This window comes from Cervus canadensis, chromosome 13, assembly GCF_019320065.1.
Source record: "Cervus canadensis isolate Bull #8, Minnesota chromosome 13, ASM1932006v1, whole genome shotgun sequence".
NCBI classification, from domain to species: domain Eukaryota; kingdom Metazoa; phylum Chordata; class Mammalia; order Artiodactyla; family Cervidae; genus Cervus; species Cervus canadensis.
Genome location: NC_057398.1, coordinates 5,755,416 through 5,773,549, shown reverse-complemented (window position 1 = coordinate 5,773,549; position 18,134 = coordinate 5,755,416). Strand labels below are relative to the sequence as shown.

The 18,134-nt window shown below is 41.4% G+C and overlaps 2 long non-coding RNA genes across 2 annotated transcripts in view; one reads left to right on the top strand and one right to left on the bottom strand.

The window, feature by feature from the left end:
- Nucleotides 1-4,403: 4,403 nt before the first annotated feature.
- The window catches only part of LOC122452193, a 28,348-nt gene continuing 14,617 nt past the window's right edge, over nt 4,404-18,134 (bottom strand). The window contains exons 2-3 of the long non-coding RNA XR_006272621.1: nt 9,131-9,365; nt 4,404-4,691 (exon numbers count right to left, since the gene is read on the bottom strand). This is a non-coding gene — a long non-coding RNA (uncharacterized LOC122452193). The remainder of the gene's footprint in view (nt 4,692-9,130; nt 9,366-18,134) is intronic.
- LOC122452194 lies at nt 12,579-16,455 on the top strand. Its single transcript, XR_006272622.1, has 3 exons — nt 12,579-12,712; nt 13,844-13,845; nt 16,420-16,455. It is a non-coding gene; the product is annotated as an uncharacterized LOC122452194 (long non-coding RNA).

Genomic DNA, 18,134 nt, shown 5'->3' with positions numbered 1-18,134 from the left:
GGCTTTTGCTTACTGAAATATCACTATGTGCTACTCATTGTAGTAAATGCTCTACGGACCCTATCTAATTTAGTCTCTATAAACAACCCTGTGCTTTAGTATTATTATTCTCTTTTACAATCAAGGAAACAGAAGCTCACCTTAAATAATTTGCCAGAAGTCACAGAGGTGTAAGTGATGGTGTCAAAATAACGAAGTCAATTTTAAGCATGTTGAGTGAGAGAACATCACAAAAGAAACATTAAAATACAATTTGGAAATTGAAATAGAAAGAAAATCAGCTAGAGGTACTATTGCCATGACTCTATCGTCTCAAGGTACCACCAAGTACTTCTGGCTTCTTAACAGCATACCAAAGTGAGGGTGTGAGGCTGAAAAGACAAATTAAGAATTTTTCATGGCTCTGCCCAAGAAGAGACTACTAAAGAAATACCAACCAAAAAAAGATGGAAAAAAAACCACAAAATTTTATGTATTCCCATAAATAAAAGAGTAGCTGGCCATTAAGATGGCCATTATTTAAAAAAAAAAAACAAACATAAGTGTTGGTAAGAATGTGAAGAAGTTGGAATCTTTGTGCATCATTAGTGGGAATGTAAAATGATACAGCCACCGTGGCAAACAGTACAGCAGTTTCTCTAAAAGAAAAGCATGGAATTATGACCTAGGAATTCCATTTCTTGCATATACCCCCCCAAAGATTTGAAAGCAGGGGAAGGAGTCAAGATGGCAGAATAGGAAAATGTGGAATTCTCTTCTCCTCACAAGTACATCAAGAATACATCTGCAAATGAAAAAGTTCTCACAAAGCAGCTGCTGAACACTCGTGGAAGACCTCAGACATCTGAAAGGACTAGAAAAATCCTCATGCCACTTGGTAGGATGAAAGAAAGAAGAGGTGAAGTGGGAAGGGACTACCTTGTTCCTCTGTGCAGAGGGGGCTGGATGCTGGAACGTGGGGTTTGGAGAGCAGACCAATGGAGGGGACGGCTGTTGGATATTAAGAGACAGCCTGAAGGGATGGGAGTAAGAAGTTCCCATCACTTCTGGCAGAAGAAGCCTGGGCCATCATGGAAGCAAGGTGCCACACACAAGGCCGGCGGGGGAGGCTGCCATTGTAACCCCTGCCCACCCCCCTGGCCCCTGCCTCCACAATCACTGGGAGAGGTACCCACTTGAGGAAAAGCAAGACCTAGAGCTGACTGGCTCAGATCATCAGTACGTTATTGCAAAATTCAGGCTCAAATCGAAGAGAGCAGGGAAAACCATTAGGTCATTCAGATATGATCTAAATCAAACCCCTTGCTATTTTACAGTGGAGGTGACGAAGAGATTCAAGGGACTAGATCTGGTAGATAGACTGCCCGAAGAACTACAGAAGGAGGTCTGTAACACTGGACAGGAAGTGGTGACCTAAACCATCCCCACCCAAGGAAAAGGAAAGCAAGAAGTCAAAGTGGTTTGTCTGAGGAGGGCTTACAAATAGCTGAGAAAAGAGGAGATGTGAAAGGCAAAGAAGAAAGGGAAAGATAAACCCACCTGAATGCAGAGTTCCAGACAATAGCAAGGAGAGATAAGAAAGCCTTCTTAAGTGAACAACGCAAAGAAACAGAGGAAAACAATAGAATGGGAAAGACTAGAGATCTCTTTAAGAAAATTGGAGATACCAAGGGAAACTTTCATGCAAAGATGGGCACAATAAAGGACAAAAATGGCAAAAACCTAGCAGAAGCAGAAGAGAGTAAGAAGAGGTGGCAGGAGTACACAGAACTCTACAAAAAAAAAAAAAATGATAATTCTCAGAATGGGAGAAAATATTTACAAATGAAGCAACTGACAAGGGATTAATCTCTAAAACAAACAAACAGCTCAAGTAGCTGAATATTAAAAAAAAAATCCAATAAAAAAAAAGAGCAGAAGACCTACATAGACATTTCTCTAAAGAAGACATACAGATGAGCAACAAACACACAGAAAGTTGCTCAGCATCACTGATTATTAGAGAAATGCACATTAAAACTGCAATAAGGTATCACCTCACACAAGTCATGATGGCCATTATCAAAAAGTGTACAAATAATAAATGATGGAGAGGGTGTGGAGAAAAGGAAACCCTCCTACACTGTCGCTGGGGATGTAAATTAGTACAGCCACTACGGAGATAGTACAGATATTCCTTTAAAAACTAAAAATAGAATGACCATATGACCCAGCAATCCCACTCCTGGGCATATTCCTGGAGAGAACTCAACTCCAAAAGATACATGCACCCCAATATTCACTGCAGCGCTATTTACAACAGCCAGGACATGGAAGCAACCTAAATGTCCATCAGTGGACAAATGGATAAAGCATGTGGTACATATATGCAGTGGAGTATTACTCAGCCATAAAAAGGAACAGAACTGGGCCATTTCCAGACATATGGATGGGCCTAGAGACTGTCACAGAGAGTGAATAAGTCAAACAGAAAAACAAATGTCATATAGTACTGCTTATATGTGCAATCTAGAAAATGGCCCAGGTGACTTATTTGCAAAACAGAAAAAGAGCCACAGATGTAGGGAGCAAATGTATGGACACCAAGGGGGGAAGGGGAAGGTGGGATGAATTGAGAGATTGGGATTGACATATACACTACCATGCTTAAAATAGGTAACTAATGAGAACCTATTGTATGCCACAGGAAAGTCAATGCTCTGAGGCAACCTAAATAGGAAGGATATCTACCAAAGTGTAGGTACATGTATCCATGTAGCCAGCCGATTCACTTCGGTATACAGCAGAAACTAATTAAACACTGTAAAGCAACCACAGTCCAATAAACATTAATAACTAAAAAAAGGATTTGAACCCCTGCCCCCCCCCAAAAAAAAAACAGAGTTGAAATCAGGACTCAAAGATATTTGTATATTTGTTTCAGGGTAGCATCATTCACAATAGTCAAAAGGTGAAACAACATAACCAAGAAATGAATGAATAATCTAACTATGGTGTATACATGCAATGGAATATTATTCAGCCCTAGAATGAAGTTTTATCACATTCTACAACATGGATGCACCTTGAAGGCCTTATACTATGTATGTGAAATAAGCCAAATAAAAAAGACAAAAAGTAATGTTTTAATCTACTTACATGAAGCAGCTGAGAATAGCCAAATTCATAGAGACACAAAATAGAAGAGTGGCTTCCAGAGACTGGGGGAGGAGGGAATGGGCAGTTATTCCTTAATGGGTACAGAGTTTGAGTCTAGGAAAATGAAAAAGTTCTGGAGTTGGGTGGTGGTGAGAGTTGCACAATGATGTGAATATATTTGATGTTACTGAACTGTAATGGCATGGCAACCCACTCCAGTATTCTTGCCTGGAGAATTCCATGGACTGGTGGGCTACAGCCCATGGGGTCACAGAGTTGAATATGACTGAAGTGACTTAGCATGCAGCATGCATGCACTGAACTGTAAACTTAAAAGTGGTAACAGGAAACAACCACTGAGTTTCAACATAATAAATATAATGAAAAAATTGAACAGCTAAAGTGGTAACTTTATATGTGTGTGTGTGTGTGTGTGAGCGTGTGTGTGTATATTTTACCACAATTTAACAAAAAAGTAGTTGGCCAAGCATAAAGTTGGAAAATGAAGAGTTTCTCCTCTCTCTGTGTTGTGAGGAGACAGGAGAGACCCAGTTATTTACTATGTTCACCCAAAGGACAGTCCAACAAATCATCCTAAAGTGGCCGGCATTAGGAAATCAAGTTCAGGGTGCGGTTGCTGATTTTTATGCTATGACCCATCTTATTAAGACACAGACACTAGAATTAACAAATTGATTTCAAGAATCTGGTTGGCAAATGCGTTCGTTTAGTCCCCCCAAGAAACGTCACCTTAAGCACAGCCATAGCCATCGCTGGTCCCAGGGTGGCATCAGAGGGAATCTCAATTAATCATAATTGGGATTAAGGAATTAAATAAAAGACTAAAAATAAGAATGTCTTCAGTGAGAGTTTCATCTCAGGCAGCATGCCAGCTCGTTTCCTGGAAGTATTTAGACACAGGACAGGGCCAGATCTTCCGGGTTAAGGTAAAGGCAGGGATGGGCACCACCCCTCAGCAGCCTCCTTCCCCGCCCCGTGATCCTGTAGGCAGGTTGTTTAGCCATGTGTTGTTTTCTGGGAAGTGGCTCACACGGACTTGGAGATTCCTCAAGCCTTCCTAGCTTGAGCAAAAAGACAGCACGCAGAGCTCCCAAACCAGGCAAGCACTCAGATGGGGTGAGAGAAAGTGGGTAGCATTTAGGGGAGACAATTCTCACAAACATTTCTCATCTCAGAGACATTACAGCTCCTGACGGCTTCAATCTTTCATTTTAGAGATTTTTATTGATTGGGTAAGAATCACACACGTTTCGTCCACAGCAGAGATATCAAAGCAAACTTTTCCCCTAGTGCCATTTCCACAGGGGATGGGAATGATTGATTTTTATTGGTTCAGCTTCTAAGATACTCACATCTCAATCCAGCCAATTTTCTTTGGAGAGAGCCCACTCCAGTCCACTTAATTGTATTTTCTAACCAAAGAGTTGAGAGAGATTTGTCATCTTTACAGTCCAGAGGGGATGAATCTCCAGACTCCTCTCCCAATTGTGTGTGCTGGTTTCTGAAGTTGGTAATCGAAGAAGGGAGTCAGGCTTAGGGGAGACAAAAATCACATGAAATTATAAAGCTGAAAATACAGTGACTGAAATGCAAGCAAAAAACAAAAACAAACAAACAAACAAACCTAATCTAGGCATCAAGGATTTCAAAGGTCTGAGAAGAAACAATTTGCTTTATGCTTTCAACTTTTATTGGACAAAAATTACTATAACAGGCTTTTACTTGGATTTGAACAAAGAAAAACCATATATTCACTAAGGAAGTCATCCCCTCAATTGTCTGACACATCTTCCTTTATGTTTGCCTTCTGCTGGGGCTCACTCTGTATTCCCATGAACCTCTCATCACCCCAACTTCTGCTTATTTTAACTTTCATTTAACTCATACCAAATTTTCCACATCTCCCTGTCTCAGCAATAGCTTGCTCTGAGGTGTGAAAGTGAAGATCCAGAGAAAATTAAGAATGCTAACCTCGCTTGGAACTTTGGGAAAATTAATGCCCACGGTAAAGGGAAATCCTCCTCCATTCTCTTGGTAAATGGAAAAGGAGCCTAACTCGGAATGAGATTCTTTAGTACATGGACATTTTCCAGCGCTCAATTATGCACTTTCTCCTATTACATATACAAGCAGTCATGGCAGTTTCTTTACAATGAACTTCTCTTAGCCCATAGATTCTATAGTATGTTGCATCTTTCCATTTTGTACATCAATTTCTTCTCATCTTTCCTATTATATTGCAGTATTCCTGAGAACCAAATAACTGTTTCTTAGCTTCTTCTACAGCAACACAAAAACAAAAAACTCCCCACAACATTGGGCAAGACTAAAAATGTTACAAGATAGTGTTACAAAGTGATATCTTTTATGATATTTTAATAAATTTTTGTCACAATAAATTGTACAACCAAAGAAGTATTAGACTTCAAAGAACTCACCAAAGAGTTGCTTGATGATTTCCTTTTTCTTTCTTTTCTTTCCTTTTTCTTTCTTTCTCTTTCTCTCTTTTTCCCCTCTCCTCTCTCTCTCTTTCCTTTTTTTGTAACTTTCACAGACCAGACACTTTGTAAACCCCAGAAAATGTTAGCTAATGTTCAATCATAATTTTCAATACATTGTTATTAGTTTATTTTTTACCTATGTTTTCATACTACTAAACTGCTTTATTTATCCCACTGGCTCAAAATTATTTTTTGATGACTTCACAAATTACTTCCAATGATTCCCTCCAAGAAAACACTTTACCTCTAGCAAACTAAAACAATGGAGCAGGCTATCCTCAAATTGGAACACAATAAATTTTGACCATTGATAACTGCAATCAGTTCCATCAAGGGGCAATCAATTCCATCAGTTCCAAACTAAAACAATGGAACAGGCTATCCTCAAACTGGAACACAGTAAATTTTGACCATTGATAACTGCAATCAATTCCATCAAGGACACCAACCAATTTTCTGTGAAACTGCCTGAGAGTCCTACAATTCAGCTCAATTCTGATAGTATCTATCTGGACAGAGCATCAGATTCCACAGGTTAAGGGCTCAGTCCTACAAGACTGCCCCTCCCCCCTTAAACATCAATCACAAGTCCCACCTGTCACCTAGGCCTGTAACCAACCGGCTACAGATGGAAGGTTCCAACACTCCCTCCTCCTCAGGTTTGGTTAATTTGCTAGAGTGGCTTACTGAATCAGAATAACCTTTTCCTTACTAGATTATATTTCCTTACTAGATTATGGGGCTTCCCTCATAACTCAGCTGGTAAAGAATCCGCCTCCAATGCAGGAGACCCTGGTTCGATTCCTGGGTTGGGAAGATTCGCTGGAGAAGGGATAGGCTACCCACTCCAGTATTCTTGGGCTTGCCTGGTGGCTCAGCTGGTAAAGAATATTCCTGCAATGTGGGAGACCTGGGTTCGATAACGGGGTTGGGAAGATCCCCTAGAGAACAGAAAGGCTACCCACTCCAGTATTCTGGCCTGGAGAATTCCATGGACTATAGTCCATGGGGTTGCAAAGAGTCAGACATGACTGAGTGACTTTCACTTTCACTTTTCACTTACTAGATTATTAGTTTATTATGAAAGCACATCACTTTCTCTGCAAATGCGCCATTTTGGCCAAATTTCCATTTGTTCACCAACTAAGAAGCTCTCCAAAGCCTATCATTTTGGCTTTTTATGGTGGTTTCATTGCATAGGCATAACAGGTCAAATCACTGGCCACTGAGGATTGATTCTTCCTTGGGGGATATGAAAATCTCTGCTCATGGTCCAACATCCTTGAAGTTAACTTCTATATGCAAGGTAAGATCAGTGCCTTTGGCACTACAACTGTAAACACAGCACATTCTTGGTCCTTAAGGAGTATTACTGTCTACAGGTGAAGAGGAGGTGCTTACCCAAATATCTTTAAAAGAAAAGAGAAATTGTTTCTGTGAGTGAAATATATATGTGTTAGGAGAGAAAACAGGAAAGAGGCAGTTGTTACTTTAGCTGTGTATGTTGTGGGCAAGGAGAGCCTAACAGAAGTTCTCATGAAGGGAAACTTTCAATATCTGTATCCATCATTCAGGTAAAGCTACAGAAGACAGGCTTCTTGAATTTGTGGGTAACACAGAGCAGGGTGTGATGGCCAGGAAACAGATTAGCAAAATCAAGATTCTGAAATGATTCTACAAACCCAAATGACAGGAAAAGTCAACAAGATGAATCTACACAGTTATCAATGTGGAGTAACAAATGGGTTCACAGCAGGGCTTATGGGGGAGAGACCACAAGAGTTGTAGCAGATCACACAAACTCAAGAGCCATAAAATTTCATCCCAATATTTCTCCCAAGGCTCTTTCAAACCCCTTCATGTACCTGCTCACCTCTGAGGTTCACACAAACTCCATGAGGGATGCAGCAGGCAAGTTTTACTATTCCCACTTTAGTGGGGGGACATGGTCACAGAGCATAAATAACTTGACCAAGGTTCTGTAGCAACTTAAAAAAAGTAAGAACCAAGCTTTCCTGGTGACTCAGACAGTAAAGAATCTGCCTGCAATGGGGTTCAATCCCTGGGTTTGGAAGATCCCATGGAGAAGGAAACGGCAACCCACTCCAGTATTCTTGCCTCGAGAATCCCATGGACAGAGGAGACTGGCTACAGTCCATGGGGTTGCAAAGAGTCGAACACAACTGAGCAACTAAACTTTCACTTTCTTTCACCTTTGATCACATAGGTTTGATCACACAGAATGACGTCACAATCAAGGAATCTCAACAACAATCAGAATTCTGTGGTCAGTTTCAGGCACATTTTATAAAGGATGTTGACAATAAAGGATCCCTCCATCCAGTGGAGGTAGTTAGGATGATGAAACCTCTGGACATCATGGCATATAAGAAATGTTTGGAGGAGTTTTGCCAAGAACAGAAAAGACATAAGAACTACTGTCTGCAAATATCTGAGGATCTGTGATGCAGAAAAGGATTAGACTCATCTGTGAAGGTTCACGGGGCAGAACCAACACAACTGTATGAAAGTGACAGCAAGAGGAAGATTTCAGATACTGTAAAGGAGGGCATTCTATCATTTAGAAGTAGGAAAGATGAGCCTGCAAAAGAATGAATCCACCATTCTAGGGCAGATTAGAGAATAGGCTGCGAACAGCCATAAATTGCAGTCATTGAAGGAATTCCTGCCTAAAAATAAAAACTTCATGGCATCTCAGATCTCTTGCAACTCAAAGACTCTATTACTTAAATAAAAAACTACTTCACTCGGAAATTGACATCCCAATGCTAGATCTTCAAAATATGCTTAAAGAACATACTGACACCATGAGTTAGCACCATCTTCATCTGGGTCATAAAACCATCATAAATAGTCATAAGGCCATTCACATATCATGATTTTTGCCATTTGCTAGTCTTCATAACCCTCCATGAATGAGAGAGGGGCTTAAATGACTATCCCAGAGAAGTGAAGTGACAAGTTTAAGGTGATGTGGCAAGTTAGTAGTGAAATCAGAGCCAGAAAACTAGTCTTCCCTTAGATTTACTGAGATCTCAGTAACAATATTAGTTTAAAAAAATTGACTACTATTTATAGCTCTTACTATGGGACAGTTACTTCTTTAAACACTTTACACCAGTGATGTCACTCAACCTTCACAAAAACCTATCAGATGAGAACTATCACATCCCCATTCTATAGGTTAAGAAAATAAGAGCAGAGAGGTTAAGTAACTCACCTAAGATAACAGGTCCTACATGGCAGGGTGAGATTTCAAACTTAGGCAATCTGACTCCAAAACCCATTACTCTCAACCACTAGGCTTTGTTTTCCTTCTAGAAATTGTTTTATTTGTGAGAGAGAAAGGGGAAGTCCCCACATTTATACATCATAGCTTCTGTGGAATGTGTTGCCAAAGGAGCCAAATAAGCAGGTTTGGAAGCCATGATAGCGGAGAAAGACTCTACCTTAGGAGACATCTCCCTGCCTCCTTCAGCTCATCACTCCCGACATGAAGGATGGCTGCAGACGCTTCTTCTCACCGATGGGATGACGGAAATGAACGGAGCAAGCTGCAAACTTGAGACTCAGCGGTTCTGATAATCAGACCGGACTGAAATGTGGCCGAGGTTGAGGCAAACTCTGTGAAGGAGGGGGTGGTCCACAGAAGGGCAGAAGGCAGAAGCCACGTTTGACCCTTTACTGGAGAGAGAGAAAGACAAAACTGAAATTATGGGTACCACAGATAACTGTTTATTCCTTTCTAGCACAACAAGCAAATAAACTGCCATTGGTGCCTCCAAACTTCATACAGGGTAATATTCCTTTAATGGAATGCTTTTAGAGAAGAGTCATAAAAATAAATTGAAAAGTGCTTTCTGCTGGCTACAGCTGGCATAAGCAGCATCTGAGCAAACAGGATAACACAAAGCTTAACTTAGCATCGCCATTTTTATTACTCACCCGCGACAGGTCTTATAATAGTATAAATTCACTTAAAAAACGGACTCTCTTCCCCATCACCGCCCCTCCGCTCCAGCACCGCGCACCCAACAGCCTCCTGTGTTCATTCTAAGCAGCATAATTACAGGTCTTTTTATGATTTAGGTTTGAGACCAATTAGCTGATACTGCAAGCCTTTCAAATGCCAGCTTCCTCTCTTGGCACTCCCTGTTCTGCTGGGATTTACCTGAGTGCTTGTAAAAGGCAAATGTTTTGTGAGGAACAGAGAACTCGGGTCTGTTGGTGGATGGGCTCCCTCCTCCCCCCTCTTGCTCTCATCTGCCCCTGCCTCTTGGGTGCACCTGGTCTCTCAAATTGTCACAGTGTGAAATGCGCGCTGAACATGCCTGCCGGGTGCCCAGGCTGCGGCTGAGAGCAGGTAGTCACGTGGTTGGGCCGCCAGCGGCTCCTCCAATCGCCTTTCCTGTAGGTGGAGCTGCAGCGCCACGCTGCGCGGCGCTCTGCCGCCATTTTGAAGCCTGGTAGCCATGAGCGGTGAAGAGTTGAAGACTTTGGAAAGGCACCACCCGAGAGCCTGGCCTGCTCCACTGGCCCTGTCCCTCACGTCTTCCACTCCGCAGTCATCACAGAGTAAGGCTACAGCAATGGTCATAACGTCAGATATTCAGCAGAGATCTCCGTCATCCACCAACGAGTATGAGTTATATACAGCACCACTGGAGGATTCAAGGGTGAATAAGGTTCCCTGCTCGCAGTGTGTTTTCAACTGAATGTTAGGAGGCTCAACTTACTCACATAAAAGAACAACTTAGAATACAAGGCAGGATGTGGAAAGTGCTCTGTGGAATAGACAGTAAGTTCAAAGAAAGATTTTGCCACAGGGACCTGAGCAAGCAGAGTCTTTAACCATCTACTCTGTAGCAAGTGCTTTACAAATTGTGTTCAATCCTTATACAACCCTTTAAGATACATATAGTATATATAGTTATAATCCTTTAAGGTATATATAAGGCTTCTTTGGTGACTCAGACCATGAAGAATTTGCCTGCAGTGCAGGAGACCTGGGCTTCATCCCTGGGTCAGGAAGATCCCCTGGAAAAGGGAATGGCAACCCACTCCAGTATTTTTTTCCTGGAGAAGCCCATGGACAGAGGAGTCTGGCGGGCTGCAGTCCATGGTGTCCCAAAGAGTGAGACAGGACCCAGCGACTAACACTTTCACTTTTAGTTTCAAGGTATATGTAATTATATGTTATACCTGAAGCATTTTCAAGATTAAAAAAAAAAAAAAGCTTCACAAAATTAGGTAACCTTTCCAAGATCATACAACTAGTAAGTGACAAAAACTGAAATTGTGATTTCTGGTGTGACACTGAAAGCTTTACTATCATATCATGTTTCCTCCCTACAGATCAGCAGAGATGAAGTTTAGTGTACATTCTGCTGGTGGTTGTGGGGTGGTTATAGAAGGAAGTATAAGAATATTCGAGAAAGGAAAAGTGGACTAATTTGGATAGATAGAGGAATTAAGAAGACCATAAAATACACAATATGAAGCTAGAAAGGGATTTACAAAGCTAACCTGAGATACATTATTAAATTAAGTCCAACAATATTTTGGGGTATTACATAGCCATTAAAAAACCTCTGAAGACTAGGTGGAATTATGAAAGATGCTATTGCTATGATGTTAAGTAAATGAAATAATGGTAAGATAAAGCAGAATACAAAGTACTTTCTGGTTGCAACAATGTGGAAGTAAGTATTAATAGGGTTTTTACATAAAACTTTTAGTTAATATTGTTTAAGAGGAAAAAAAACAAGTCCATCCCCTGGGCATATGCATGACTATATTTACACTTTTCCAGACAGATGGTTTTCTTCCCTCTTCTAACAGATTTCCATGGAGAGAAATCTAATGCCCTCACTGTGTTATTTTAGTGCCTTGCAACCCCATTTCCTCAAGTCTAGCCTCCATCCCCCTACTGATGCAGTTTCACCCCACAGTTGACTTCTGTCTCTGTGAGCTAGCCACTGGCTTAAAATTTTTAGCATGCTTTGGGTTCCAGAGATAGTGAATGTAAGATTGACATTCCCCTCAGCTCTCTTTTTATATTCTGAACCCTAGCTCTGATGGTACTCTTGATACAACTGAGAAGGTAGAAGGAAGGGAACTGGTGATTTAAAAAATGAAAGAATCTAAGCATCATAACTTACCAAACCTATTATTTTCTTATCTTCTACTTCTTTCATGCTACTTACAATGATTCCACTTAATCTCCCAATATCATTCATATCTAGTAACTGAAAAGCTCCCTTACTCTCTAAAATCTATCTCTACTATTTACCAGTGATAGTGTTGTTGTTGGTCAGTCACTCAGTCATGTCCAATTCTTTGCGACTCCATGGACTGCAGCACGCCAGGCTTCCCTGTCCTTCACTATCTTCCTGAATTTGCTGAAACTGATTTCCGTTGAGTCAATGATGCCATTCAGCCATCTCATCCTCTGTTGCCCCCTTCTCCTCCTGCCCTCAGTCTTTCCCAGAATCAGGGTCTTTTCCAATGAGTCAGCTCTTTGCATCAGGTGGCCAAAGTATTGGAGCTTCAACTTCAGCATCAGTCCTTCCAATGGATATTCAGGACTGATTTCCTTTAGGGTTGACTGGTTTGAGCTCCTTGCTGTCCAAGGGACTCTCAACAGTCTTCTCCAGCACCAGAGTTCAAAAGCATCAATTTTTTGGTGCTCAACCTTCTTTTTGGTCCAACTCTCTCATCCATACATGACTACTGAAAAAACTGTAACTTTGACGATGCGAACCATTGTTGGCAAAGTGATGTTTTTGCTTTTTAATGCACTGTCTAGGTTTGTCATAGCTTTTCCTCCAAGGAACAAGTGTCTTTTAATTTCAAGGCTGCAGTCACCATCCACAGTGATTTTTGGAGTCCAAGAATATAAAGTTTGTCACTGTTTCCATTGTTTCCCCATCTATTTGCCATGAAGTGATGGGATTGGATGCCATAATCTTGGGTTTTTGAATGTGGAGTTTTAAGCCAGCTTTTTCTCTCTTGTGTTTTATCTTCATCAAGTTCCTTTTTTTCCGTTTAGCTCCTTTTTGCTTTCTGCCATTAGGGTGGTGTCATCTGCATATCTGAGGTTATTGATATTTCTCGCGGCAGTCTCGATTCCAGCTTGTGCTTCTTCCAGCCCAGCATCTCTCATGATGTCCTCTGCATAGAACTTAAATAAGCGGGGTGATAATATACAGCCTTGACGTACTCCTTTCCTGGTTTGGAACCAGTCTGTTGTTTCATGTTCAGTTCTAACTGTTGTTTCTTGGCCTGCATACAGGTTTCTCAAGAGGCAGGTCAGGTGGTCTGGTATTCCCATCTCAGCAAGAATTTTCCACAGTTTGTTGTGATCCACACAGTCTAAGGCTTTGTAGTCAGTGAAGCAGAAGTAGAACTTTTCTGGAATTCTCTTGCTTTCTCTAGCAGATGTTGGCAATTTCATCTCTGGTTCCTCTGTCTTTTCTAAATACAGATTGTACATTTGGAAGTTTTCAGTTCATGTACTGTTGAAGTCTAGCTTGAAGGATTTTGATCATTACCTTGCTAGTATGAAGTGAGTACAGTTGTGCAGTATTTTGAACATTCTTTGGCTTTGCCCTTATTTGGTATTGCAAGGAAAACTTTCCTTTCAGATGTCATTACTATTATCACTTTACATCTTCCCATCTATCCTCATGCCAGAATAGTATGACTCTTGACAAAGTTAAATAAACCCCACCCATTTCCTTTTATGAGTAGATATCAATAAGCCCTATTAAGAGAGTTCTTTGCCCATTCTGATTCTCTGTTCCCGGGATAGTACTGAGCTCTACCATACATAGTCACTGCTAAGATGGGAAAATGAAACCATAGCCTTGAATCAAAAGGGTTATATGAGAGGATATGAATAGATCAGCAGAGATAGATAGATGAATGGATAGATAGATAATGGATGGATAGATAGGTAGACAGATAATAGATAGAGATAAATACAAGCCAGGGTCAGCTAAGCAGAAAAAGGAATTCTGTGAAGCAAAGTTAATAACCAAACCCTTTGGTAAGTCCCCAGATCTGTGGCAGCCAAATGGGAAAGGCAAAGCCAGAAGAGAAATCTGAGCTCAAGAACCAGCTGTAGAATTTTCCGAGAGAAAATCAGAATCCTATGTAAGGAGTGGCTGAATTATTTGGATGCATTAAATTTTGTCGCTGCCCCTTTGCGAGGTCCATGATTTCCCCCTTCCCTTGTCTCACTAGGAGGCACCCTGAATCAGACACCGGACCCTCACACAGGAGGAGGTCTGACACCATCAGCTGCCAGGCCCTTGTACTTGCCCGAGATGCCCCCTTTCCTCCCTCTGACCCCCACCTGCATCCTGCCTGGTCCCATTGCACTGCCTGTCATTGCTCCACACTGAGAGCTGCCTATCTCTGGAGTGCAGCGGCCCGCTTTCTCTGACATGCTCTCAGTCACTCACAAAACTCATTCTTTGTCACGTTATCCCCAGCACCCCTTGGCAATTTGTAACTCCATCTTCAAGGCTCCTGGAGCATTTTGTCAGAGGGCTTATCAACATGTTATAATTGCTTGCCTAAATGTCCCTTATAGACTGACTACTTTTCTTGTTCATTTCTGGATCCCCATGCTTAGCATTTTTCTTGGCATACCATAGGTACTCAATGTATATTTCTTAGATGAATGAATCAAATATAGCTTATTCCATGTTCACCTATTCACTTCATTATCCTCTAAGATCTTGCAAATCAAGAGTGGCAATCTCCTAAAACAAACAGTATGACACTTAATAGATGTCGCTATCACAGTTAACAGCCAGCAAATAGCCTCAGTCAGGAAAAATAATTAACGTGCCCAGATACTGTGTTTCTGTGTAGCTCTTTATTCCCAGGGCAACTCCTCTAGGTAAGGACTCCGTCTCTGAAAGCACATGCAAATATATTTTCTGAGACTAGTTCTGGAGAGTACAGTGCAAGATTGTGAAATTCAAAACACACCTGGGAAATTCAGACATGATCTCAATAATAAGAGCTGTAATCAAGGAAGAAACCCTTACTTAAGCAAATAATTTGCCTTGGGAGTAAAAAGCTGAACACGGTGTTCTTCACACACAGGGACTTCAGTCGGCATTTTGTCTTCACTCTGCATAGATCTCGCTGAACAAATCACCAAAATAAAATATTTACACTATGCCTACCATAGTAGAAATGGTCTTCCAATCAGAGAAGAAATTGATGTGGTGGGAATAAGAAAGAGAGAGAGTAGGAGAAAGAGTGCTTAAAATTAAAAGGAAGTGCCATCCAAGGGCAAAGCAATTTGCCCCAAATTCCCCCCAAGTGAGGGTAACATGAGTGGTAATGAATTAGGTCTTATCTCTGCATTTTTGTGGATGATTTGCAAACATCAGATTGTGCGATGTTATAGACACAATCCTCAACTTTCAAGAGAGGGAGAAAAGTTGAAGCAGAAAAATACACTTTGACTGGATAAACAATAGCCAGACAACTGTATATCACAGCAAGATATAATGTCAGGTGTGGAATCAGATAAATTGCAAATAACAGTGGAAAAACAACTGAACCTTGAGGACTATCAGCAGATAAACTAGATGAAGTGGATAAAAACTCATTGGGTAGAGATGATGGTGAAGCCTTCCTGGCAGAAAAGTGGGGGTAAGTAGACAAAGGAAGTAGTAGATTAGCGATGGAGCCTGAGCATCTAGATTAAAAGCTGCAGTCAACTTTCCAAAAGTTAGATAAAATAATAGCAAGAAACAAAAGTATAATGGTAGTAGTGTCAGTCGTGATAAGCAGATAATTTGTTACCCTATACAGCCTGAGGTCCCTGTCCAGAGGCAAGCAGAAATCCAAGTTCCTGGACGTATCAGCCTATACAGTCAATAAGAGAAGATGCAATGCAAAGAGCAGCAAGAATCATAGAGTGTTTGCACTGAAAGGGACCTTACACTTCAGTTCAGTTCAGTTGCTCAGTTGTGTCCGACTCTTTGCAACTGCATGGACTGCAGCACACCAGGCTTCCCTGTCCATCACCAATTTCTGGAGCTTGCTCAAACTCATGTCCATCAAGTCAGTGATGCCATCCAACCATCTCATCCTCTGTTGTCCCCTTCTTCTCCTGCCTTCAATCTTTCCCAGCATCGGGGTCTTTTCAAATGAGTCAGGTCTTCGCACCAGGTGGCCAAAGTATTGGAGTTTCAGCTTCAGCATGAGTCCTTTCAATGGATATTCAGGACTGATTTCTTTTGGGATTGACTTGTTTGATCTCCTTACAGTCCAAGAGACTCTCAAGAGTCATCTCCAACACCACAGTTCAAAAAAATCCATTCTTCAGTGCTCAGCTTTCTTTATAGTCCAACTCTCACATCCGTACATGACCACTGGGAAAACCATAGCTTTGATTAGATGGACCTTTGTTGGCAAAGTAATGTCTGCTTTTGAATATGCTGTCAAGGTTAGTCATAGCTTTTCTTACAAGGAGAAAGTGTCTTTTCATTGAAAATCTTTAAATTTCATGACTGCAGTCACCATCTGCAGTGATTTTGGAGCCCAGGAAAATAGTCTCTCACTGCTTCCATTGTTTCCCCATCTGTTTGCCATGGAGTGATGGGACTGGATGCCATGATCTTAGTTTTTGAAAGTTGAATTTTTTTTTTTTTTTGAAAGTTGAGTTTTAAGTCAGCTTTTCCACTGTCTTCTTTCATTTTCATCAAAGGGCTCTTTAGTTCCTCTTTGCTTTCTGCCATCAGGGTGGTGTCATCTGCATATCTGAGGTTATTGATATTTCTCCGAGCAATCTTGATTCCAGCTTGTGCTTCATTCAGCCTGGCATTTCACATGATGTACTCCGCATGTATATGAAAGTGACCTTAGCAGTTATATAGAGCAGCCTCCCTTTGCAGGACAACAGACTATCTTGGTTTCCTTCCCACTTCACTGGACATGTCTTCTCAACTCCTTTTCTGATCTCTGTTTCTCTTTCCCTCTTCTAAATGTTGGGATGGATCCCTTTCTTCCATAAGCACTCATTCCCTAAGTGATCCCTTCCAGTTTCCAAGATTTAGATATCTAAAAGATTACTTCCATATCTGTATTCCTAGCCTTGACATCTCTCTCAGCTGAGCTCCAAACCTGTGTACTCAACTGCATGCTTGGCATCTCCCATTGAATGGCTTCCAGGCATGTCCAAAAAATAGAGCTCTTAATTCTGCTTTTTCTACCCAGGTCAGTTCCTCCCTGGTTTCCCCCATCTAAATAAAGTTACCTCAATCTACCCATTTGCCCAAGCCAAAAACATGGGTTCCATCTTTGTTTCCTTTTTTTTCCTCTTTCTCTCTCATCAGCCACATTCCATCTATTGACAAGTCATGCTAATTAATTTGCTAGTGACGAATAGGTGTATCCATTCTATTTCCACGGCCACTACCCTGACTCAAGTCACCATCCAAGTTCATCTAGAGTAGCTGCCCACAGCCCTCACTTCTATTCTGAGAGCATGTCCTTGAAGTTCATCCCCTACACAGTGGCCAAAGTGACCTTCCAGAAAGATTTTTTAAAGAGTATAAATGGTATAAATCATTGTTAAATGCTGACTGATACAGGAAAAAAAATTGTTGGGCAGAGCTTCAGTGGCATGATAATCCTAAGTGAGGGTAACGTCGATCCAGCCAGATCTTTCCATCGCATAATGGCCTGCCATGCACTCAGTGTTTCTGCTGGCCCTGCCCTGGGCTCTAACATTGCACCACCCCTTCTTAGGGGCTCCTTGGGCTGTGCATCTGCCTGCTCAATTTTTAAACAAAAATAGCAAGCGTGCTTTGCATTACTTCTCCTCCCTCACTTCTGGAACATCATTTCTAAATTGTCATATGAACGTTGCCAAAAATCTGGACTTTAGAAATATGCAAATGGTTAACAACATTGCTCACATTTCTTTTGGATATCGAGTGAAGCATGGTCACTGCTATAGAGTCTCCTGGCCTCAGAGAATGCAGAAGCAACTCTGGGTTTTGGGGACTGTCTCATTTCCATTAATCACCCCCCCCCCACAGACACACCCCACTCAGATTGGAACATATAGGTCAGTGTTTATGTCCACAGTTGCATTAAACCCATTAAGCTAGGGATGAGGGGGGGAGAGTGTTGCTTGTTTGGCTACTTAGGAGTGATAGAATAAGGGCTCTAATATGCCCCGGAGACTCTGGATTCTGAATAATATAATAATGTGTACTGCTCAAAGCGCTATCAGAGTCATTATGTCATTATTCAGCCCAATAATGCTACAGCTCTAGGTCCTAACATCTCTATTTTGCAAAAGAGGAAACTGAGGCTCACAGGGCAAAGTTGCATGATAACATTACAGAGCCGTGATGAAAAATCCTGACAGCGTGGTAAAAGCACTCACATCGCCCTGAGTGAGGTTGGGGGTAG